The sequence below is a fragment of the Eurosta solidaginis genome, chromosome 1 (assembly GCF_040869045.1).
Source record: "Eurosta solidaginis isolate ZX-2024a chromosome 1, ASM4086904v1, whole genome shotgun sequence".
Classification (NCBI taxonomy): domain Eukaryota; kingdom Metazoa; phylum Arthropoda; class Insecta; order Diptera; family Tephritidae; genus Eurosta; species Eurosta solidaginis.
In genome coordinates this window covers 55,283,041-55,310,466 of record NC_090319.1, presented here as the reverse complement: position 1 = coordinate 55,310,466, position 27,426 = coordinate 55,283,041, and the positions used below count along the sequence as shown (strand labels likewise).

Below are 27,426 nucleotides of genomic sequence, written 5' to 3'. Positions count from 1 at the left end.
GTGGCGAATCCTGCTTCCTTGTTACCGGAACATACCGGATCTACATCCGACAATGAACCATCAACATCGATAACACTTCCCAAAACCTTCAGGACTTTCTTTATCGACACAATAGCATGTGGCGTTCCATTATAAGACCTTATGTAACCTGATTTTCTGAAAACGATAAGGCTTATAATAAGGATAAAATATGAAATATCATTTAGAAATGAGAAGTGACCTTTATATGCCCCATTTATACTTAGCAGCTGAAATCTTAAAATGTCTCTCCTGAAAATTTTTGTTTTTTGAGTTATAACAATATTGAAGTAAATGAGAGATATAGTCCCCCTTGCATTCATTTCTGGGATAGAGGGCCTTTATATGAAAAATGTATATTTATACAAAAAAAGCGGGCACAAAAGCTAACGTAATGAAGTTCTTAAAACCATTCGAGAGTGTTGAAGATTTTCAAGCATTTGAAAAAGAAATTCAAGATGATTCCTCGAAATACGAAGATTTGGTAATTATAAACTTACATTTTTAACCACGATAGAATTAAAAAAAATTAAATAAATTTGAAACTATCTATATATTTAGATCGAAAAAATATCAAACATAAATAGTGCAACCGCAGAAAAATTGATTAAAACTGCTTGGCGCAAAATTCTGACCGATGTTGCAGCTCAGAATTTATGCTGGAAAGGTACAAATACCAAAATAGCTGCAAGAGCTTTAAGCGTTACGGCTGCTTTAAAAAGTATTTAGGACAAGTTTGAAATGTTTATGCAAATTAATTAACTTTTTTTATACTTAGGTTCATTTTCAAAAAAATTTTCGCAATCATCTGATGAAGAGTTCTCACGCACAACAATCACCTTTTTCCAACATGCTAAAGGAAGACTTAAAAAGCCCCCAACATACAAAAAAAAATAAAAAATAGCAGCTTAGATGCTTAAAGTATTACCGAAGTTAAAATGTAATCAAATGGTTTTAGTTTTTAAACAGTTTTATTTAACTTGCCCTTATAAGTTTTTGTTTTCACTTTTATCATTTTGTAAAATAATCGTTTAGACATGCCAAAAGCAAAATCCCAGCTAAAAATTTCCTCTGTAAATAGGCGGAAAATTAGGTTTCGCAGAAATGAAACAGCCGATGAGCGTGCAAGGAGTGTTGAAAATGAAAGGTTGTGAGCAAAGAACAACAGGCAGCGGGCAATTGGTCTGAAGTCAGCATTTAACTACAGACCACATCTGAATTATGTATATGGAAAATTCTCAACTTTTCATTGGCCGCATGAGTGAAATTTGGTTTTTTTTGTAAGGCTAGGAAGTGACCAAATGAAACACCAGGTATGTGCTGTAGTAAGGGTCATGTCAAATGATATCGGTGAGCCTCCGCCAGCAATCAAACCGCGTGCGCAGGAGAGTATACAACGTCCAGTCATTTTAAACAAAATATAAGAAAATGTTTGTTTCGCTATGACTTCGTTTGGCGGTAATGAAATTAGAGAAGGAAATTTCATGCCAACTTTCAAAATACATGGACAAGTGTACCACATTATTGGAAGTTTATTACCACCACCGAACATGGTTCCAAAATTTTTACAAATATATTTTTCTTTCTAAGAGGAACAGTTTTGTTGCGCCAAAATGCTGCACCAACCCTTCAGAAAGACACTTTGAAATTAATTCAAGAAATTCTGCTTGAAAATAATGTGTACGTTCGAAGTTTTATGACTTCTATGGAGCGTATGCCATCTAATTCGAATAACTATAGGGTTGTAATCCATGCCGACAAGCGTACTGCTAATGAACACCCGACTACAGGCGAGGTCGCATTATTGATAGTTGACGAAAATGCTGGTCCCGTGATATTGTCCTACAGTCCCGCGATAACACTCTCCATCGTGTGTCAAAATTCATCGCTCATATGACCCCTTGCAATACCATATCAAATTTTTAAATGGTGAGGACGGTTATAGCATAAATATACCGCAAACTTCTCCAAGCAGTGGGGCACCTAACCCACGAAAAGCAGTTTCATGTATGCAATTTTATGCAAATAAAATTACGATTAGAGAAAATAGCTTTGATGCGCTTCATAGATATGGATATCTCTTTAACCAATACTGTAACAGCAGCCTTATAAACGAATAAAAGTCTCACCCTGTGTCCAAATTGGTGCAACACTGTTGTCTATTGTGAATGGACAACAGGTGTTGAAACAATTTGGAAACGGAGGTCGGCTCGAAAAAAAAAGAGCGGCCATTATTAAAATTTTGGCAGCGACAAGCTTGGTCACCCTTTTCAACCTTCGTTTAAATAAAAATTGTATTTAGTAATTAAAAGTAAAGTTTTTAATTTTCTTTAATTCGGTACAAAAAGGTTAAAAACCGTAAAACAACCATTTCGGGAACTACTAAGAAGGCACATATATGGAGGCGGCGCCCTCAACCTCATCTGGCTACCGTCAACCTCCCGACATTGAGGTAACTTCCAGGAGTTCACATAGCGACCGTGACAGGACCAATACTAACAGCGGAAGTTCAAATACCCGAAATAATGCAAACGTTCGCTATTTGAACTTGGACGTCCCGCAGCAGCGAACACGGAGGGACGAGGAGATAAGCGAATAAACACGAAGAATGGTTTTTGTCTGAATTTAAATTACTCGGATTTTGTCGAAATTTATTTAACCGGATCTAACAAACTATGCACATTTTTACTAGATACACAGGCTGATATTTCTTTGATTAAAATTTCAAGCTTCAATAAGCAAATTCCCATTAACTCTGACGATATAGTTAATATCACTGGTGTAACATCAAACTCAGTTCCTACTTTGGGTAAAATAAACATAGAACTACATTTTTCTAATAATCCAGTCGAACATAGCTTACATGTGGTAAACGACGACTTCAACCTTTTTTTTCGCAAAGGGGGGATGGTGTAACAGCAGTCTTATAAACGAATAAAAGTCACACCCCGTTTCCAAATTGGTGCAACACTGTTGTCTGTTGTAAATGGACAACAGATGTTGAAACAATTTGGAAACGGAGAGGTCGGTTCGAAAAAAAAAAAGAGCTACCATTATTAAAATTTTGGCAGCGACAAGCTTGGACACCCTTTTCAACCTTCGTTTAAATAAAAAAATTGTATTTAGTAATTAAAAGTAAAAGTAAAGTTTTTAATTTTCTTTAATTCGGTACAAAAAGGTTAAAAACCGTAAAACAACCATTTCGGAAACTACTAAGAAGGCACATATATGGAGGCGGCGCCCTCCACCTCATCTGGCTACCGTCAACCTCCCGACATTGAGGTAACTTCCAGGAGTTCACATAGCGACCGTGACAGGACCAATACTAACAGCGGAAGTTCAAATACCCGAAATAATGCAAACGTTCGCTCTTTGAACTTGGACGCCCCGCAGCAGCGAACACGGAGGGACGAGGAGATAAGCGAATAAACACGAAGAATGGTTTTTGTCTGAATTTAAATTACTCGGATCTTGTCGAAATTTATTTAACCGGATCTAACAAACTATGCACATTTTTACTAGATACACAGGCTGATATTTCTTTGATTAAAATTTCAAGCTTCAATAAGCAAATTCCCATTAACTCTGACGATATAGTTAATATCACTGGTGTAACATCAAACTCAGTTCCTACTTTGGGTAAAATAAACATAGAACTACATTTTTCTAATAATCCAGTCGAACATAGCTTACATGTGGTAAACGACGACTTCAGCCTTTTTTTCGCAAAGGGGGGATGGTGTAACAGCAGTCTTATAAACGAATAAAAGTCACACCCTGTTTCCAAATTGGTGCAACACTGTTGTCTGTTGTAAATGGACAACAGATGTTGAAACAATTTGGAAACGGAGAGGTCGGTTCGAAAAAAAAAAAAGCTACCATTATTAAAATTTTGGCAGCGACAAGCTTGGACACCCTTTTCAACCTTCGTTTAAATAAAAAAATTGTATTTAGTAATTAAAAGTAAAAGTAAAGTTTTTAATTTTCTTTAATTCGGTACAAAAAGCTTAAAAACCGTAAAACAAGCATTTCGGGAACTACTAAGAAGGCACATATGTGGGTCGATTTACTTAAGTACCTAATGTTATTTGAATTGTTATATTTTTATGTTTTGTTTTCTTTCAAAGTTGTTCATTGATAAATCGTTTTTTGATAAAAGTGTTTTATATTTCATACAACAGAGAGTGTTGAGTTCGAATTTGCACACACAAAACACATTGTGAAATCTAGTATTACTAGGTTTAATGCACAATCATGTCAAGCTTGTATGTTCTGACATTTGTATTATCACTATTCATTTTGAAATTACAATTCTTTTCATATACATTGCTACAGTCCATTTTGTTATATCTCTCGCTATTAAATAACTAATTCAAGTAGCTTTTCGATATTATTGAGAATAATAAAGTTGTTTTATTATTAAGAATAAAAGTATTCTTCCGCGTATTCATTTAATCGGAAAACAAAGGAATTTCTAGCCACTTGGACACCCCGTAAAGCCAACACCACCGCCGCAAAAGTTACAATTCGCAGAGGTAATATTCCACAACAGAGGGTAGTACACTATTACCTTCGTAGTAGAAAAAATACAAGACATATATATGTATGTGTATCTCTTCTTTTACCCAAATAGCAAAAACTCAATAGATTTACTTTTTGCGGCGAAAAGAAGTAAGCCGGGTACTTGCTAGTATAAGTATATAATTACTACTACCAAAGTAGTGTAAATAAAGAATATTTTGCAAGACTAAATATTTGTAAGTGTATTGTAGTTTCCTGTAAAACAGTTTTTTAATCCAGTGATCATTTTTATGAAACAAAATGAGGATAGACAAACGTGATTTTATTAGTACGATAAGCCTTATAATAAGGTTGAAATATGGAACAAGAGCCGTATATTACTAGTCAAAAGCACAATGCAACTCTGTTGGCAGCGTTCCGCTTCCGTTTCCGCTTCTTAGTTTTTGGTGTGTTCAGTGCTTAAAAATGTCATTTGTCAAAGCAAATGTCATTGTCTGCATGGCGGAACGATACAAGGTGGCCGCATCGAAGAGCTGATTATAACCTTTTTTATTTGATTTGATACATCAACTACCGGCGCAGTACGATTTTGACATTTGTCCATCGAATTTACAAGTACATGGAATTTTTTTTTGTTTGTAGGTATGTCACCATGCTCCCACCTTGTATCGTTCCGCCATGATTGTCTGTCTCATCCTTCATACTAATCGAGCAGTTACTTCTGTGTGAAAGCAAAAAATTTACGATTTCATTAGCAGGTGAAATGAGATCATTAAGTTTCTGTGTGGAAACAGTATAAGCCTTATTTTGTTTGAGCTATGAGCCGTATATTACTACTATAATATACAAGTACTACTACCAAAGTAGTGTAAATAAAGACTCTTTTCCATTATTCAATATTAGTGTGAAGTGTACTGTAGTTTCTTGTAAAACATGCAATGCAACTTTTTCTTGTGGCAATCGAGTTTTTTAATCCAGTGATCATTTTTAAGAAACATACTGAGGATAGACAAACGTGATTTTATTAGTACGATAAGCCTTATAATAAGGTTGAAATATGGAACAAGATTCCTGATTCTATGTGGTCCATTAGCCTTATAATTAGGGTATTATTCGTTTTTTTTTGTTTATCATCTTATTAAATTCCTTATACAAGGCTGATTTCAATCATCTTATAAGCCTTACATTAAAGTCATAATAAAACAAATTTTATCTTATTATAAAGCCGTATGTAAGCCTTATTTTGTTTGAGCTATGAGCCGTATATTACTACTATAATATACAAGTACTACTACCAAAGTAGTGTAAATAAAGAATCTTTTCCATTATTCAATATTAGTGTGAAGTGTACTGTAGTTTCTTGTAAAACATGCAATGCAATTTTTTCTTGTGGCAATCGAGTTTTTTAATCCAGTGAACAGTTTTAAGATACAAAATGAGAATAGAAAAACCTTATTTTATTAGTCCGATAGGCCTTATAATAAGGTTAAAATATGGAATAATATTCCTGATTCTATGTGGTCCATTAGCCTTATAATCAGGTTATTATTCTCTATGTATTATCTTTATGTAATACATCATGTAAGAGTGATTTTAATCGTCTTATATATACCTGCGGTTGGTATGCCTGTCGTATGAGGCGACTAAAATACCGAAATGATTCATGGGGTTGCCAGCGTAATTTATAGCTTCTCCAACCCAATTGTCAACCTCACCTACCCGTGGCGAATCCTGCTTCCTTGTTACCGGAACATACCGGATCTACATCCGGCAATGAACCATCAACATCGATAACACTTCCCAAAACCTTCAGGACTTCCTTTATCGACACAATAGCATATGGCGTTCCATTATAAGACCTTATGTAACCTGATTTTCTGAAAACGATAAGGCTTATAATAAGGACAAAATATGAAATATCATTCCTGACCCTAAATATGTGGTCCATTGGTGTATTATTCTCAATATATCATCTTATTATAATTCTTTATGTAAGGCTGATTTCAATCGTCCTATAAGTTGTAATGTCCTTATATTTATTCTGTCATTTCACCCTTTTTATTATACCATGCATTTCTGACAGATGGTAAATGTCACTTGCTGGCGGAAATGCAGCCAACTTCGCTTTTGCTCTGGTTCCTTCTTTTTCCGGTGAACATCAAAGAGCAAAGTCGAAAAATAATCGACAGCGACAATAAAATCTTAAAACAAATTATCAATCGTATTATTTTAAAAGACAAGATTTCAGCCTCAGGTTTGGGGTGTTTTCCTACTGCTCCCACATTAATATTTCGCCATTTGAAGATTTTGGAAGAAATAAAAAAAAAAATTAACTTATGAAAGAAATGCATAATTCACGTTCCAAGATGAAAGCAGCAGTCAGCGGTAGTGCTATTCAAAGCAATAAAGCTGGCTAAAAACCTGCAGATGTGAAAAATGTAACTGCTGCCTCCGTTTACAGTGTTCCTGGTGCACCCAGTACTTCAGCCGCCACCGATGCCACTTCTGTTCATACCGCTGCCACTACCAATTCTGCCTCTGTCGTTACAACCACCACCGCTGCCAATATTATCAATTTTGCCGCTGTTGCTACAATCACCGATGTTAGTACAACCACCACTAAGAGATAATACAGAAAAAGGTATCTTATTATAAGGCCTTATGTAAGCCTGATTTTGTTTGAGTAATGAGCCTTATAATAGTACTACTATTATACATAAGTACTACTACCATACATATGTATAAGTTATCCTAAGATATTGTCAACGAAATATTCTTGGGTAAATAACACCTTGGATGGTTGAGAATGACGAAGGAAATCTAATTCTCTATTGCATTTTGGCAAAGTAAACAATTTCGATTCCATCAAGTCGCAAAGCTGAAATGAATTTTTTACTTCATACTGCAAGTTTAAGCTACAGTCTAAGAATAGCAAACATTTTAATTTACTTATTCAGCTGCAATGGAATATCATAATTCCAAGGCCAATGCATTTCAATGATGGGCCGTTGTGAAATTGGAATTGGACAAACAGATTATAAGCTGGCAAGTGCGACTGACAATTAATGACTCATATAGCCAGCAGCATCGACAGCTACAACAACAGAAGCATTTATTTATTTAAGGTATTTATAGGACTAACAATTAGATAAAGTGGCAAAACATGTGTAATATTTGCTAAATATAGCAAATCTGGTATGAAAACTTTTATTACTGTACTGAAGCACATAAATCGGAGTACCTCACAAAAAGGTAATTCTGTAAGTTGCGCGCAGGGCCTCCAGAAAAGAATATTAAAATAAAAAGTTTAGTATTGGCAATTGAAATTCATTATTTTATAAACATAAGTACTACTACAAAAGTAGTGTAAATAAAGACTCGTTTGCGATACTGAATATTTGTAAGTGTATTGTAGTTTCTTGTAAACAAAATTGTAAAATTCTACTACCATAAAACCACCAATGCAATTTTTTCTTGTGTCAATCGAGTTTTTTAATTCAGTGACCAGTTTTAAGAAACAATGTGAGAATAGAAGTTAACTCACCATTTTATGAACTTCTCCACATATCAAAAACATTACATAAATTCCATTCCCACAGAATATTCTGCAACCAAAAGTGCAAATACGCTTCCGCACATCCGCTGAATTCTAAGTTAATGAAATGAAACACGCGCAAGCGCTTATTCGCTCACCTAACAAAATACTTCGGCTGAGCGCTACACGCGCAACCCTATTTTGCTGACAAAGCATCTTTGGTCACGCAGGCCGGCTCAGGAAGGGTAGCTTATTGTTTATAGCTTTAAGAGAAAAGTTAAAAAGTTTTCGGCAAAGTAGTGCGAAACTTTTTGATTTAGCAACATGCAAGTGAAAAGAATTAAGTCGGTGCATTTGTCCTAAAAATAAAAAGGTTCCTCAACAAAAGCAAACTTTTCTGATAGATCAAAGAACGTTGCGATTGATGAAAATCAGTGGAGATGACGTCTCTGCCTCAAAGAAGTTGCATAGAACTTTGAAAAGGAAACAGCAAATAGAAAATCGCCCAAGCACATCCCAAAATAGTTCAACGTTAGCGGATTTAGACCTGAGCATTTCTTCCGCGGCATCATCGGAAAGGCACATAGTGTCTCTTAATCGTCAGTCTTTTTAAGTTATAATTAAAATTAATATCCAACCCAGAGAAGGGAGCTTTTAAACTTTATAACAGTAAGAGTAAACGCCATAGTACACGCTAGAGTGGAAGAGGAGCATAGGGTAGACTTAAGTAGGAATTCCGACTCGTCACACCCAATACCGAATGTGGTAAAGTGTTTGAGAGATGGAACACCAGACGAGTTTAGCTCGTGGAGGTAGTCTGTATATAGGATTTTGTTGATGCATGGACAAAACAAGGATTCGCCAAAATACTATTCAATTCTTCAGACAATTAGGCACAAAATTTTAGGCGAGGCCGACGCGGCACTTCAATCATATCGGACTCCATTGAATTGGAGTAATATCAAAAGTGCCTAATGATACGGATGACGCAAGGGTCATAGGAGCATACTGTGGGGATACGAAATCATCAAATTCTAATTATTGGATAGCTTAGATCAATGGTGCAAGGCCAATGAAATGGCACTCAACCTAAACAAATGCAAATTCATGAGTTTTACTAGAAAATCATATCAGGTACATAATTATTCGATAGGTGACTTTCAGCTTGAGCAAGTTACTAGCTTCATCGATCTAAACTACACTTCGAAACTAGACTTCAAATATCATATTGAAACTTGTGTGACTCGATCTAGAGATGCGGTGGCTTTCATTAAACGATGGTCAAAAGAATTTATGGACCCTTACCTCACAAAAGCACTCTTTACTGCCATAGGTCGACCGATACTAGCATACGCGTCAATTGTTTGGAACCCACGGTATCAGATTTATCGTGACAAGCTTGAATCGGTTCAAAAACAGTTCCTGCTTTTTGCGTTAAGTCACTTATCGTGGGATCCAACATGGAATCTTCCATCCTATAATAGCCGGTTGAAGCTTATTAACCGTCCTTCCCTTGAGAGCCGCAGGGAAATGTTGGGTGTATTGTTCATGGTGAAATTATTGGGAGGGATTGTGAATAGCCCATTTTTACTTAGTGAGATAAAGATTAATGTCCCTATGAGGCCATCAAGACATTTTTCCTGAGTACATGTAAATCTAATTTTGAAATGCACGAAGCTGTTCTTTGTTTGTGTCTGGATTTCAACAAGCACTACATCAACTTCGATATTTCAGACTCGCCTTTCTTAATAAAGAAAATTATACTATTTCACCTAAATTAGAAAATGCTTGTCTAATGCAAGCACAGGCAAATCAAAACACATAAGTGTGATAAGGTCATACGCCTAATAAATACATTACAAAAACTTACTGGTCACTGTGTCATCTAAAACTATTAATGCTTATCTAATGCAAGCACAGGCAAATCTAAGCACATAAAAGTGTGATAAGAGCATACGCCTAATAAATATATTACAAAATCGCACTGGTCACTGCGTCATCTACAACATACATTACATCTCACGGGAGCCCCCTACTGGTCAAACAGCTCTCTCATGAGAATTTCGCGTTGTCTCCTTTATAAGCGCTTTACGTCGGCTCTCTAATGGGCACACAGCTCCTTTCTGAGCAATTCTCGTCCTTCAGAGATCCTCACGACGGCTGCCTGCGTGGGCATACGTATAAGAATTGATGCACAACAATATATCCTTCTTATAAATATGTAGAATAAATATGTTATTTATATCGCATATACTACATATTTTATGTAAATTGAAAATTTTAGTCTGTATAAATTCTAATTGTAGACTAATAAATAAATAAATAAATAATGATTTTCTAAACGAGTTCGTTGATGAACTGCTGTTGTTGATGCAAAATGGACTAGTTTTCAAAGAAAAAACAGTATTCAATTAACTATTTGTCGTGCATTCATATGTGACACACCTGCTCGAGCATTTGTGCTTGGGTTTAAATCTCATTCCGGGTACTCGTGCTGTCCAAAGTGTACACAAATAGGCAACTCAATGAATCACAAAATGATTTTTACTAAAGAAAGTAATCCTTCTCGCACAGATGCAGCGTTTAGAGCACGCACAGATACAATCCACCACAATACTTTAGAACCTATGGCCATCCGATTGACATTGTTAAGACATTCGCTTTGGATTATATGCACGTAGTTTGCCTAGGAGTAACAAAAAGTTTATTACGCAATAAAACTTATTCACTTTTGCCAAAAAGAGTAAAATTACTAGATTCAGGGATTCAATATCTGTATAGTCAAATGCCAAAAGAATTTTCGAGACGTCCTAGATCTTTAAATATATGGAACGCTATAAAGCAACAGAATTGAGAAGTTTCTGACTATACACTGGTGTATTTTTATTAAAAGATATTTTAGATCCAGTGAGATATAAGCATTTTTTGCTACTCAGCTTAAGTATTCGAACCCTTCTGCATAAAGACCACTATACTAAATACAATAGCTCTGCCAGGGAAATGCTAGACAAGTTCGTCGAAAATTTAGACGAATGTTACGACGACACTTTTACCACATTCAATTTTCACTGCTTTGGCCAGTGAAACATAGAATTTCCGAAGCCTTTAATCATTCGGTGCATTCAAATTCGAAAACTACTTGGGAAAGCTAAAAAGAAAAAATAAGGAAAAACAAAGATGTTGCTGCACACAATCGCTTGGTGGAAGAGAGCTTTATTCAAAATACTGTAGTTCCATCATTCGCCTTAAAAAAAAGAGGAGATAATACTTCCATAACAACCTCAAAGGTTTTGTTTTCAACTCGACAGCCTCATCATTTTTATATAACAGATGATGTCATTTATAAAATAGTTGCCATTAATGACGGTACAGAAATAACATTTTTAGGAAAAGAAGTTCTTAATTTGGAAGACTTTTTCGAGACTCCTATGGTGTAAAGTATATCAACCATTCCACTTAAAAAGCTTCATCGCTTCGATTTGAATGAAATTTGGTGAAATTGCTGTGCTATATAGTAGTGTTAATTTCACTTAAGTTCGCTCATAAATTTTGGATGGTTACGGAGATATAAGCGCCTGAATTCTCAATTTTTTTGTGGAAGTCTTTTTCTATAAATTATAAGTCGTGTAATTGACTTTCTAAGAAGAAATGAATAAAACGGTTTCTAAAGTATTTTTTCCATTCTTTCCGAATATAAATTAAAAATTTTTAGAAAAATTTTTGTAAAAATTTTATTAAAAAAAATTTTTTTTTTAAATTTTTTTCAAAGAGGGGCATTTTTCATATTTTTATTTTTATTTTTAAATAAAAGCTTGATAAACGTGCAATAATATATATATAGGTACTACAAAGTCCAAACTCAAAACGAGAATTTCACAGCATAAGTCTGATTTTAAATTTTGCCATCAAGTTAGTAATCAAAAAACAGCACTCATGGCCCACTGTGCAGACAGCGGCCACACACCAAACTTTGATGAGACTAAAATACTGCAACAAGAACAACACTATAAAAAACGCTTCACGCTAGAAATGTTACACATTATTAACATTCCGACTAACACAGACTCAACTATAAGAGCGACAAACACCTGCTCACTAAAAAACAGTACCACACTCCACGTCAGACAAAGCAGACGTGTTAATAAAAGTATGCATTGATGTGATATGTAAAATGCAAAATTTGTTTATTGTTAATGTTTATTATTTTTGTTAGTTGCTTCAATCCTGAAGATGATTGCCGTTGAGCAATAGAAATATATCGATTTAAAAGAAAAAATCAAAGGGTGTTTTTAATTTTTCAATTATTAAACACGGACCTAAAGCCAGATATAAATACATATTATCAAGCTTTTATTTAAAAATAAAAATATTAAAAATGCCCCTCTGAAAAAAATTAAAAAAAAAAAAAAAATTTTTAATTTTTTTATATTTATATTCGAAAAGAATGGAAAAAATACTTTAGAAACCGTTTTATTTATTTCTTCTTAGAGAGCCAATTACACGACTTATGATTTATAGAAAAAAGGCTTCCACAAAAAAAATTGAGAATTCAGACGCTTATATCTCCGAAACCATCCAAAATTTAGGAGCGAACTTAAGTGAAATTAACACTACTATATAGCACAGCAATTTCACCAAATTTCATCCAAATCGAAGCGATGAAGCTTTTTAAGTGGAACGGTTGATATACTTTACCCCCTATAAAGTTAGGAAATTTTAATATCAAATGCTCCAGAAATTTGGATTTTTCTACCATTTGCATAATCCATTCATTAGAAGAACTATCTACAAAAATCGTAAATCTCAGTGATGCAAATAACCTTAATTTTTTCATTCCTTTCATCCATTAACAAAAGACATTCTATCTACAGACATGGACTTCAATAACAGTTTTAACAGCACGACCGATGACACTCCAGTAACAAGAAAAGGTAATCCCGTTTAAAATGTAATATTTCGCCGTACGAATATTTACTTAGCTTTCTTATGCTCTTTTCAGATCTCCGAGTTTTTGAGGAAAAAATGGTAGAACATATAAAGAAATCCGAAAAAAAATATTAAAAGGTAAATAAAAACATATCGCTCATTTACTTCAATAGTGTCATAACTCAAAAAACAAAAATATGCATATAAAACATCCTTTGTAATCCGTGAAAAAATGGGCGCTTGGTTTAGAAATGAGAAGTGACCTTTATATGCCCCATTTATAGCAGCTGAAATCTTAAAATGTCTCTCCTGAAAATTTTTGTTTTTTGAGTTATAACAATATTGAAGTAAATGAGAGATATAGTCCCACTTGCATTCATTTCTGGGATAGAGAGCCTTTATATGAAAAATGTATATTTATACAAAAAAAACAGCCACAAAAGCTAACGTAATGAAGGTCTTCCAAAAAAAAAAACATTCGAGAGTGTTGAAGATTTTCAAGCATTTGAAAAAGAAATTCAAGATGATTCCTCGAAATACGAAGATTTGGTAATTATAAACTTACATTTTTAACCACGATAGAATTAAAAAAAATTAAATAAATTTGAAACTATATATTTAGATCGAAAACATATCAAACATAAATAGTGCAACCACACAAAAATTGATTAAAACTGCTTGGCGCAAAATTCTGACCGATGTTGGAGCTCAGAATTTATGCTGGAAAGGTACAAATACCAAAATAGCTGCAAGAGCTTTAAGCGTTACGGCTGCTTTAAAAAGTATTTACGACAAGTTTGAAATGTTTATGCAAATTAATTAACTTTTTTTATACTTAGGTTCATTTTCAAAAAAATGTCCGCAATCATCTGATGAAGAGTTCTCACGCACAACAGTCACCTTTTTCCAACATGCTAAAGGAAGACTTAAAAAGCCCACAACATACAAAAAAAAATAAAAATAGCAGCTTAGATGCTTAAAGTATTACAGAAGTTAAAATGTAATCAAATGGTTTTAGTTTTTAAACTGTTTTATTTAACTTGCCCTTATAAGTTTTTGTTTTCACTTTTATCATTTTGTAAAATAATCCTTTAGACATGCCAAAAGCAAAATCCCAGCTAAAAATTTCCTCTGTAAATAGGCGGAAAATTAGGTTTCGCAGAAATGAAACAGCCGATGAGCGTGCAAGGAGTGTTGAAAATGAAAGGTTGTGAGCAAAGAACAACAGGCAGCGGGCGATTGGTCTGAAGTCAGCATTTAACTACAGACCACATCTGAATTATGTATATGGAAAATTCTCAACTTTTCATTGGCCGCATGAGTGAAATTTGGTTTTTTTTGTAAGGCTAGGAAGTGACCAAATGAAACACCAGGTATGTGCTGTAGTAAGGGTCATGTCAAATTAAATGATATCGGTGAGCCTCCGCCAGCAATCAAACCGCGTGCGCAGGAGAGTATACAACGTCCAGTCATTTTAAACAAAATATAAGAAAATGTTTGTTTCGCTATGACTTCGTTTGGCGGTAATGAAATTAGAGAAGGAAATTTCATGCCAACTTTCAAAATACATGGACAAGTGTACCACATTATTGGAAGTTTATTACCACCGCCGAACATGGTTCCAAAATTTTTACAAATATATTTTTCTTCCTAATAGGAGCTGCCAAAATGCTGCACCAGCCCTTCAAAGAGACACTTTGAAATTAATTCAAGAAATTCTGCTTGAAAATAATGTGTACGTTCGAAGTTTTATGACTTCTATGGAGCGTATGCCATCTAATTCGAATAACTATAGGGTTGTAATCCATGCCGACAAGCGTACTGCTAATGAACAATCGACTACAGGCGAGGTCGCATTATTGATAGTTGACGAAATTGCTGGTCCCGTGATATTGTCCTACAGTCCCGCGATAACACCATCCATCGTGTGTCAAAAATTCATCGTTCATATGACCCCTTGCAATACCATATCAAATGTTTAAATGGTGAGGACGGTTACAGCATAAATATACCGCAAACTTCTCCAAGCAGTGGGGCACCTAACCCACGAAAAGCAGTTTCATGTATGCAATTTTATGCATATAAAATTACGATTAGAGAAAATAGCTTTGATGCGCTTCATAGATATGGATATCTTTAACCAATACTGTAACAGCAGCCTTATAAACGAATAAAAGTCTCACCCTGTGTCCAAATTGGTGCAACACTGTTGTCTATTGTGAATGGACAATAGTTGACGAAATTGCTGGTCCCGTGATATTGTCCTACAGTCCCGCGATAACACCATCCATCGTGTGTCAAAAATGCATCGTTCATATGACCCCTTGCAATACCATATCAAATTTTTAAATGGTGAGGACGGTTACAGCATAAATATACCGCAAACTTCTCCAAGCAGTGAGGCACCTAACCCACGAAAAGCAGTTTCATGTATGCAATTTTATGCATATAAAATTACGATTAGGGAAAATAGCTTTGATGCGCTTCATAGATATGGATATCTCTTTAACCAATACTGTAACAGCAGCCTTATAAACGAATAAAAGTCTCACCCTGTGTCCAAATTGGTGCAACACTGTTGTCTATTGTGAATGGACAATAGTTGACGAAATTGCTGGTCCCGTGATATTGTCCTACAGTCCCGCGATAACACCATCCATCGTGTGTCAAAAATTCATCGTTCATATGACCCCTTGCAATACCATATCAAATTTTTAAATGGTGAGGACGGTTACAGCATAAATATACCGCAAACTTCTCCAAGCAGTGGGGCACCTAACCCACGAAAAGCAGTTTCATGTATGCAATTTTATGCATATAAAATTACGATTAGAGAAAATAGCTTTGATGCGCTTCATAGATATGGATATCTCTTTAACCAATACTGTAACAGCAGCCTTATAAACGAATAAAAGTCTCACCCTGTGTCCAAATTGGTGCAACACTGTTGTCTATTGTGAATGGACAACACAGGTGTTGAAACAATTTGGAAACGGAGAGGTCGGCTAGAAAAAAAAGAGCGGCCATTATTAAAATTTTGTCAGCGACAAGCTTGGTCACCCTTTTCAACCTTCGTTTAAATAAAAATTGTATTTAGTAATTAAAAGTAAAGTTTTTAATTTTCTTTAATTCGGTACAAAAAGGTTAAAAACCGTAAAACAACCATTTCGGGAACTACTAAGAAGGCACATATATGGAAGCGGCGCCCTCCACCTCATCTGGCTACCGTCAACCTCCCGACATTGAGGTAACTTCCAGGAGTTCACATAGCGACCGTGACAGGACCAATACTAACAGCGGAAGTTCAAATACCCGAAATAATGCAAACGTTCGCTCTTTAACCTTGGACGCCCCGCAGCAGCGAACACGGAGGGACGAGGAGATATGCGAATAAACACGAAGAATGTTTTTTGTCTGAATTTAAATTACTCGGATTTTGTCGAAATTTATTTAACCGGATCTAACAAACTATGCACATTTTTACTAGATACACAGGCTGATATTTCTTTGATTAAAATTTCAAGCTTCAATAAGCAAATTCCCATTAACTCTGACGATATAGTTAATATCACTGGTGTAACATCAAACTCAGTTTCTACTTTGGGTAAAATAAACATAGAACTACATTTTTCTAATAATCCAGTCGAACATAGCTTACATGTGGTAAACGACGACTTCAACCTTTTTTTCGCAAAGGGGGGATGGTGTAACAGCAGTCTTATAAACGAATAAAAGTCACACCCTGTTTCCAAATTGGTGCAACACTGTTGTCTGTTGTAAATGGACAACAGATGTTGAAACAATTTGGAAACGGAGAGGTCGGTTCGAAAAAGAGCTACCATTATTAAAATTTTGGCAGCGACAAGCTTAGACACCCTTTTCAACCTTCGTTTAAATAAAAATTGTATTTAGGAATTAAAAGTAAAGTTTTTAATTTTCTTTAATTCGGTACAAAAAGCTTAAAAACCGTAAAACAACCATTTCGGGAACTACTGAGAAGGCACATATATGGGTCGATTTACTTAAGTACCTAATGTTATTTGAATTGTTATATTTTTATGTTTTGTTTTCTTTCAAAGTTGTTCATTGATAAATCGGTTTTTGATAAAAGTGTTTTGTATTTCATACAACAAACTGTTGAGTTCGAATTTGCTCACACAAAACAAATTCTGAAATCTAGTATCACTAGGGTTAATGCACAATCATGTCAAGCTTGTATGTTCTGACATTTGTATTATCACTATTCATTTTGACATTACAATTCTTTTCATATACATTGCTACAGTCCATTTTGTTATACCTCTCGCTATTCTATAACTAATTCAAGTAGCTTTTCGATATTATTGAGAATAATAAAGTTGTTTTATTATTAAGAATAAAAGTATTCTACCGCGTATTCATTTAATCGGAAAACACCGCATTTTTATAGCAAAGGAATTTCTAGCCACTTGGACACCCCGCAAAGGTAACACCACCGCCGCAAAAGTTACAATTCGCAGAGGTAATATTCCACAACAGAGGGTAGTACACTATTACCTTCGTAGTAGAAAAAATACAAGACATATATATGTATGTGTATCTCTTCTTTTAAACTATACCCAAATAGCAAAAACTCAATAGATTTACTTTTTGCGGCGAAACAAAGTAAGCCGGGTACTTGCTAGTATAAGTATATAAGTACTACTACCAAAGTAGTGTAAATAAAGAATCTTTTGCAAGACTAAATATTTGTAAGTGTATTGTAGTTTCCTGTAGAACAGTTTTTTAATCCAGTGATCATTTTTATGAAACAAAATGAGGATAGACAAACGTGATTTTATTAGTACGATAAGCCTTATAATAAGGTTGAAATATGGAACAAGATTCCTGATTCTAAATGGTCCCTTAGCCTTATAATTTATTTTCTTTTTTTCTTTTTTTTTTTGTTTATCATCTTATTATAATTCCTTATACAAGGCTGATTTCAATCATCTTATAAGCCTTACATTAAAGTCATAATAAAACAAATGGTATCTTATTATAAGTCCGTATGCAAGCCTTCTTTTGTTTGAGCTATGAGCCGTATATTACTACTATAATATACAAGTACTACTACCAAAGTAGTGTAAATAAAGAATCTTTTCCATTATTCAATATTAGTGTGAAGTGTACTGTAGTTTCTTGTAAAACATGCAATGCAATTTTTTCTTGTGGCAATCGAGTTTTTCAATCCAGTGAGCAGTTTTAAGAAACAAAATGAGAATAGACAAGCCTGATTTAATTAGTACGATAAGCCTTATAATAAGGTTGAAATATGGAACAAGATTCCTAATTCTATGTGGTCCATTAGCCTTATAATTAGGGTATTATTCTTTTTTTTTGTTAATCATCTTATAAGCCTTACATTAAAGTCATAATAAACCAAATGGTATCTTATTATAAGGCCGTATGTAATCCTTATTTTGTTTGAGCTATGAGCCGTATATTACTACTATTATATTCCATTACTACTACCAAAGTAGTGTAAATAAAGAATATTTTCCATTATTCAATATTAGTGTGAAGTGTACTGTAGTTTCTTGTAAAACATGCAATGCAAATTTTTCTTGTGGCAATCGAGTTTTTCAATCCAGTGAGCAGTTTTAAGAAACAAAATGAGAATAGACAAGCCTGATTTAATTAGTACGATAAGCCTTATAATAAGGTTGAAATATGGAACAAGATTCCTAATTCTATGTGGTCCATTAGCCTTATAATTAGGGTATTATTCTTTTTTTTTTGTTTATCATCTTATTAAATTCCTTATACAAGGCTGATTTCAATCATCTTATAAGCCTTACATTAAAGTCATAATAAACCAAATGGTATCTTATTATAAGGCCGTATGTAATCCTTATTTTGTTTGAGCTATGAGCCGTATATTACTACTATTATATTCCATTACTACTACCAAAGTAGTGTAAATAAAGAATCTTTTCCATTATTCAATATTAGTGTGAAGTGTACTGTAGTTTCTTGTAAAACATGCAATACAATTTTTTCTTGTGGCAATCGAGTTTTTTAATCCAGTGATCATTTTTAAGAAACAAACTGAGGATAGACAAACGTGATTTTATTAGTACGATAAGCCTTATAATAAGGTTGAAATATGGAACAAGATTCATGATTCTATGTGGTCCATTAGCCTTATAATTGGGGTATTATTCTTTTTTTTTTATCATCTTATTAAATTCCTTATACAAGGCTGATTTCAATCATCTTATAAGCCTTACATTAAAGACGATAATAAAACAAATGGTATCTTATTATAAGGCCGTATGTAAGCCTTATTTTGTTTGAGCTATGAGCCGTATATTACTACTATAATATACAAGTACTACTACCAAAGTAGTGTAAATAAAGAATCTTTTCCATTATTCAATATTAGTGTGAAGTGTACTGTAGTTTCTTGTAAAACATGCAATGCAATTTTTTCTTGTGGCAATCGAGTTCTTTAATCCAGTGAACAGTTTTAAGATACAAAATGAGAAAAGAAAAACCTGATTTTATTAGTGCGATAAGCCTTATAATAAGGTTAAAATATGGAATAATATTCCTGATTCTATGTGGTCCATTAGCCTTATAATCAGGTTATTATTCTCTATGTATTATCTTTATGTAATACATCATGTAAGACTGATTTTAGTCGTCTTATATATACCTGCGGTTGGTATGCCTGTCGTATGAGGCGACTAAAATACCGAAATGATTCAAGGGGTTGCCAGCGTAATTTATAGCTTCTCCAACCCAATTGTCAACCTCACCTACCCGTGGCGAATCCTGCTTCCTTGTTACCGGAACATACCGGATCTACATCCGACAATGAACCATCAACATCGATAACACTTCCCAAAACCTTCAGGACTTTCTTTATCGACACAATAGCATATGGCGTTCCATTATAAGACCTTACGTAACCTGATTTTCTGAAAACGATAAGGCTTATAATAAGGATAAAATATGAAATATCATTTAGAAATGAGAAGTGACCTTTATATGCCCCATTTATACTTAGCAGCTGAAATCTTAAAATGTCTCTCCTGAAAATTTTTGTTTTTTGAGTTATAACAATATTGAAGTAAATGAGAGATATAGTCCCACTTGCATTCATTTCTGGGATAGAGGGCCTTTATATGAAAAATGTATATTTATACAAAAAAGCGGGCAAAAAAGCTAACGTAATGAAGTTCTTAAAACCATTCGAGAGTGTTGAAGATTTTCAAGCATTTGAAAAAGAAATTCAAGATGATTCCTCGAAATACGAAGATTTGGTAATTATAAACTTACATTTTTAACCACGATAGAATTAAAAAAAATTGAATAAATTTGAAACTATATATTTAGATCGAAAACATATCAAACATAAATAGTGCAACCGCAGAAAAATTTATTAAAACTGCTTGGCGCAAAATTCTAACCGATGTTGCAGCTCAGAATTTATGCTGGAAAGGTACAAATACCAAAATAGCTGCAAGAGCTTTAAGCGTTACGGCTGCTTTAAAAAGTATTTACAAGTTTGAAATGTTTATGCAAATTAATTAACTTTTTTTATACTTAGGTTCATTTTCAAAAAAATTTCCGCAATCATCTGATGAAGAGTTCTCACGCACAACAATCACCTTTTTCCAACATGCTAAAGGAAGACTTAAAAAGCCCACAACATACAAAAAAAATAAAAATAGCAGCTTAGATGCTTAAAGTATTACAGAAGTTAAAATGTAATCAAATGGTTTTAGTTTTTAAACAGTTTTATTTAACTTGCCCTTATAAGTTTTTGTTTTCACTTTTATCATTTTGTAAAATAATCGTTAAGACATGCCAAAAGCAAAACCCCAGCTAAAAATTTCCTCTGTAAATAGGCGGAAAATTAGGTTTCGCAGAAATGAAACAGCCGATGAGCGTGCAAGGAGTGTTGAAAATGAAAGGTTGTGAGCAAAGAACAACAGGCAGCGGGCGATTGGTCTGAAGTCAGCATTTAACTACAGACCACATTTGAATTATGTATATGGAAAATTCTCAACTTTTCATTGGCCGCATGAGTGAAATTTGTTTTTTTTTTGTAAGGCTAGGAAGTGACCAAATGAAACACCAGGTATGTGCTGTAGTAAGGGTCATGTCAAATTAAATGATATCGGTGAGCCTCCGCCAGCATTCAAACCGCGTGCGCAGGAGAGTATACAACGTCCAGTCATTTTAAACAACATATAAGAAAATGTTTGTTTAGCTATGACTTCGTTTGGCGGTAATGAAATTAGAGAAGGAAATTTCATGCCAACTTTCAAAATACATGGACAAGTGTACCACATTATTGGAAGTTTATTACCACCGCCGAACATGGTTCCAAAATTTTTACAAATATATTTTTCTTCCTAATAGGAGCAGTTTTGTTGCGCCAAAATGCTGCACCAGCCCTTCAAAGAGACACTTTGAAATTAATTCAAGAAATTCTGCTTGAAAATAATGTGTACGTTCGAAGTTTTATGACTTCTATGGAGCGTATGCCATCTAATTCGAATAACTATAGGGTTGTAATCCATGCCGACAAGCGTACTGCTAATGAACAATCGACTACAGGCGAGGTCGCATTATTGATAGTTGACGAAATTGCTGGTCCCGTGATATTGTCCTACAGTCCCGCGATAACACCATCCATCGTGTGTCAAAAATTCATCGTTCATATGACCCCTTGCAATACCATATCAAATTTTTAAATGGTGAGGACGGTTACAGCATAAATATACCGCAAACTTCTCCAAGCAGTGGGGCACCTAACCCACGAAAAGCAGTTTCATGTATGCAATTTTATGCATATAAAATTACGATTAGAGAAAATAGCTTTGATGCGCTTCATAGATATGGATATCTCTTTAACCAATACTGTAACAGCAGCCTTATAAACGAATAAAAGTCTCACCCTGTGTCCAAATTGGTGCAACACTGTTGTCTATTGTGAATGGACAATAGTTGACGAAATTGCTGGTCCCGTGATATTGTCCTACAGTCCCGCGATAACACCATCCATCGTGTGTCAAAAATTCATCGTTCATATGACCCCTTGCAATACCATATCAAATTTTTAAATGGTGAGGACGGTTACAGCATAAATATACCGCAAACTTCTCCAAGCAGTGGGGCACCTAACCCACGAAAAGCAGTTTCATGTATGCAATTTTATGCATATAAAATTACGATTAGAGAAAATAGCTTTGATGCGCTTCATAGATATGGATATCTCTTTAACCAATACTGTAACAGCAGCCTTATAAACGAATAAAAGTCTCACCCTGTGTCCAAATTGGTGCAACACTGTTGTCTATTGTGAATGGACAATAGTTGACGAAATTGCTGGTCCCGTGATATTGTCCTACAGTCCCGCGATAACACCATCCATCGTGTGTCAAAAATTCATCGTTCATATGACCCCTTGCAATACCATATCAAATTTTTAAATGGTGAGGTCGGTTACAGCATAAATATACCGCAAACTTCTCCAAGCAGTGGGGCACCTAACCCACGAAAAGCAGTTTCATGTATGCAATTTTATGCATATAAAATTACGATTAGAGAAAATAGCTTTGATTCGCTTCATAGATATGGATATCTCTTTAACCAATACTGTAACAGCAGCCTTATAAACGAATAAAAGTCTCACCCTGTGTCCAAATTGGTGCAACACTGTTGTCTATTGGGAATGGACAACACAGGTGTTAAAACAATTTGGAAACGGAGAGGTCGGCTCGAAAAAAAAAGAGCGGCCATTATTAAAATTTTGGCAGCGACAAGCTTGGTCACCCTTTTCAACCTTCGTTTAAATAAAAATTGTATTTAGTAATTAAAAGTAAAGTTTTTAATTTTCTTTAATTCGGTACAAAAAGGTTAACAACCGTAAAACAACCATTTCGGGAACTACTAAGAAGGCACATATATGGAAGCGGCGCCCTCCACCTCATCTGGCTACCGTCAACCTCCCGACATTGAGGTAACTTCCAGGAGTTCACATAGCGACCGTGACAGGACCAATACTAACAGCGGAAGTTCAAATACCCGAAATAATGCAAACGTTCGCTCTTTAACCTTGGACGCCCCGCAGCAGCGAACACGGAGGGACTAGGAGATATGCGAATAAACACGAAGAATGTTTTTTTTCTGAATTTAAATTACTCGGATTTTGTCGAAATTTATTTAACCGGATCTAACAAACTATGCACATTTTTACTAGATACACAGGCTGATATTTCTTTGATTAAAATTTCAAGCTTCAATAAGCAAATTCCCATTAACTCTGACGATATAGTTAATATCACTGGTGTAACATCAAACTCAGTTTCTACTTTGGGTAAAATAAACATAGAACTACATTTTTCTAATAATCCAGTCGAACATAGCTTACATGTGGTAAACGACGAATTCAACCTTTTTTTCGCAAAGGGGGGATGGTGTAACAGCAGTCTTATAAACGAATACAAGTCACAACCTGTTTCCAAATTGGTGCAACACTGTTGTCTGTTGTAAATGGACAACAGATGTTGAAACAATTTGGAAACGGAGAGGTCGGTTCGAAAAAGAGCTACCATTATTAAAATTTTGGCAGCGACAAGCTTAGACACCCTTTTCAACCTTCGTTTAAATAAAAATTTTATTTAGGAATTAAAAGTAAAGTTTTTAATTTTCTTTAATTCGGTACAAAAAGCTTAAAAACCGTAAAACAACCATTTCGGGAACTACTGAGAAGGCACATATATGGGTCGATTTACTTAAGTACCTAATGTTATTTGAATTGTTATATTTTTATGTTTTGTTTTCTTTCAAAGTTGTTCATTGATAAATCGTTTTTTGATAAAAGTGTTTTGTATTTCATACAACAAAGTGTTCAGTTCGAATTTGCTCACACAAAACAAATTCTGAAATCTAGTATTACTAGGGTTAATGCACAATCATGTCAAGCTTGTATGTTCTGACATTTGTATTATCACTATTCATTTTGACATTACAATTCTTTTCATATACATTGCTACAGTCCATTTTGTTATACATCTCGCTATTATATAACTAATTCAAGTAGCTTTTCGATATTATTGAGAATAATAAAGTTGTTTTATTATTAAGAATAAAAGTATTCTACCGCGTATTCATTTAATCGGAAAACACCGCATTTTTATAGCAAAGGAATTTCTAGCCACTTGGACACCCCGCAAAGGTAACACCACCGCCGCAAAAGTTACAATTCGCAGAGGTAATATTCCACAACAGAGGGTAGTACACTATTACCTTTGTAGTAGAAAAAATACAAGACATATATATGTATGTGTATCTCTTCTTTTAAACTATACCCAAATAGCAAAAACTCAATAGATTTACTTTTTGCGGCTAAACGAAGTAAGCCGGGTACTTGCTAGTATAAGTATATAAGTACTACTACCAAAGTAGTGTAAATAAGGAATCTTTTGCAAGACTAAATATTTGTAAGTGTATTGTAGTTTCCTGTAGAACAGTTTCCAGAATCCAGTGATCATTTTTATGAAACAAAATGAGGATAAACAAACGTGATTTTATTAGTACGATAAGCCTTATAATAAGGTTGAAATATGGAACAAGATTCCTGATTCTAAATGGTCCATTAGCCTTATAATTTATTTTCTTTTTTTCTTTTTTTTTTGCTTATCATCTTATTATAATTCCTTATACAAGGCTGATTTCAATCATCTTATAAGCCTTACATTAAAGTCATAATAAAACAAATGGTATCTTATTATAAGTCCGTATGCAAGCCTTCTTTTGTTTGAGCTATGAGCCGTATATTACTACTATAATATACAAGTACTACTACCAAAGTAGTGTAAATAAAGAATCTTTTCCATTATTCAATATTAGTGTGAAGTGTACTGTAGTTTCTTGTAAAACATGCAATGCAATTTTTTCTTGTGGCAATCGAGTTTTTCAATCCAGTGAGCAGTTTTAAGAAACAAAATGAGAATAGACAAGCCTGATTTAATTAGTACGATAAGCTTTATAATAAGGTTGAAATATGGAACAAGATTCCTAATTCTATGTGGTCCATTAGCCTTATAATTAGGGTATTATTCTTTTTTTTTTGTTTATCATCTTATTAAATTCCTTGTACAAGGCTGATTTCAATCATCTTATAAGCCTTACATTAAAGTCATAATAAACCAAATGGTATCTTATTATAAGGCCGTATGTAATCCTTATTTTGTTTGAGCTATGATATTGTGCCGTATATTACTACTATTATATTCCATTACTACTACCAAAGTAGTGTAAATAAAGAATATTTTCCATTATTCAATATTAGTGTGAAGTGAACTGTAGTTTCTTGTAAAACATGCAATACAATTTTTTCTTGTGGCAATCGAGTTTTTTAATCCAGTGATCATTTTTAAGAAACAAACTGAGGATAGACAAACGTGATTTTATTAGTACGATAAGCCTTTGTAACAGCAGCCTTATGATCTTACCCTGTTTCCCACTTGGTGCAACCCTGTTGTCTATTGTGAATGGACAACAGGTTTTGAAACAAGTTGAAAACGGGGAGGTCGGCTCGTAATGAAAAGGCGGGCATTATTATTAATTTGGCAGAGACTTGGCGTGTACGACAAATTTACAAAAAGAAAACTAAATCTAATTCTACATTAAATTAACTAAGTGCTACTACTAAATATTAAAAATACTCTTATTCTACAGTAAACAAAACTATATCTAAACCTAATTAAACCAAACTAGAACTAAACATAAAATTCGTGTTTGATTGTTTTCTTGGTGTTTGAGTGGAGTGTGCGTGCATTAGCGTGCGCACAAAAACAATTTTTCTGAAGGAGTTCCAGAAGGAACGCCACATGGCGACCGTGAGGCAGCTTGCCAAATTTAATGTAGGATGGAGCACCAGGCCACCTTCGTAAGGCAGCGTAATTGGTGAAAATATATAAAACATAAAATGTAAAAATCTACAAAAAAATATAAAATACAAAAATCTACAAAAAAAATATAAAATACAAAAACCTACAATAAAAAATTTAAAATACAAAAATCTTTACAAAAAAAATACAAAAACCTACAAAAAATATAACACATAAAAATCTACAAAGAAAATTTCTCAACACAACGGAGGTTTCGGCATACAAATTGAAGGGAAGCTGTACTTAACAAAACGGGATAAGGCAAGGTACGGCACCCCGAAACAAGCGAAGCCACTATAAATAACGGCACATCAAAATAGCAGCTGTACAAGGAAGCTGAACGAAAAAATTGTAAGCAGCGAAGTGATGACGGCAGCAGCAGAACAGCAGCAGCGGTGAAAGCGTATGGTGAGGCGTAGCTTGCGTATGAATGTATGTTTGAGATGTAATATGTAGTTGCTTTTGAAATACATATGTATACATAATTTTTCGTATAAATATCTTTCGATATAATTTTTAAAATTCCTTTAAATTCGGTCAATCTCAAACCAATATTTTTCGCAAAAATACTTAAAATACCTTTAAATTCGGTCAATTTCAAATCAATATTTTTCGCAAAAATACTTAAAATTTCTTTCAAATTCGATCAACCTCAAATCTATATTTTCCGGATAAATTCTTAAAACCTAACCGCAATATCGGTTGTTTCTTCAACTTTGCCAATTTTTATAATATTTTCATACATAATAACTCTAAATTTTCATAAGTAAAGCAATTTAGATTTGCAACAATAATGTGTATAGCTTGAAATATAATCAGTCTAAATCAAACGTGAATACATACAATAAAAATACATACTTTTAACATCGTTCAAAATTAAAGTGAAATGGATATTCTCAAATTTATTAGTCAATTAAAGTAGTTTCCGATAATCCCATATATGTAATAGATATAATTCGAAACAAAATTGATACACATATATTTTGAATTTTTTTTGCATCACTTTAAAGTATCTACGACTTTCAAAAATTTTTTTTTGACACAAATCGAAAAAACGAAATCGGCCTTACACATATATACTTTTAATAAATTTTTATAGGGTGAGTATGTACATGCATATATTACATAAATTGTGTCTAAGAGCGAGGCATTTAAGAAAAAAAAAGGAAAGACATATGCATATACATAGTACATTGTGCGAAGATTTAAGTAATTTTGAACATATCAAATACTTTGAAATACTTTAACAAACCGTAAAAATTTAATACATCGAAAACTTTATTAACTCACAATACAAAAAAAAAAAAAAAAACAAACAAAACATTTTGGTGAAACGGTGCGGCCGACACGTAAAATAATGATGAAAATTTAATAAATTTTTACAATTCATACTCCACATTTTGCTGTGTAGCGGTGCGGCCGACACGTTAAATATTAAAATTTAATACTTTTTGTGCAACGGTGCGGCCGTCACGTTAAACAATATTGTAATAA

General features: G+C 34.0%; 1 protein-coding gene across 2 annotated transcripts in view; it reads right to left on the bottom strand.

Annotated features, from left to right (window-relative positions):
- Positions 1-10,439: 10,439 nt before the first annotated feature.
- Pbp95 (proximal sequence element A Pbp95) overlaps positions 10,440-27,426 on the bottom strand; it is a 207,234-nt gene continuing 190,247 nt past the window's right edge. Inside the window, exon 6 of one of the 2 annotated variants that reach the window (XM_067790940.1) lies at positions 10,440-10,760. The gene's annotated coding sequence lies outside the window, so the exon portion shown is untranslated. Of the gene's footprint in view, positions 10,761-18,799; positions 25,467-27,426 lie in introns of those variants that run through there. The other variant, XR_010953847.1, reaches the window with a different exon arrangement.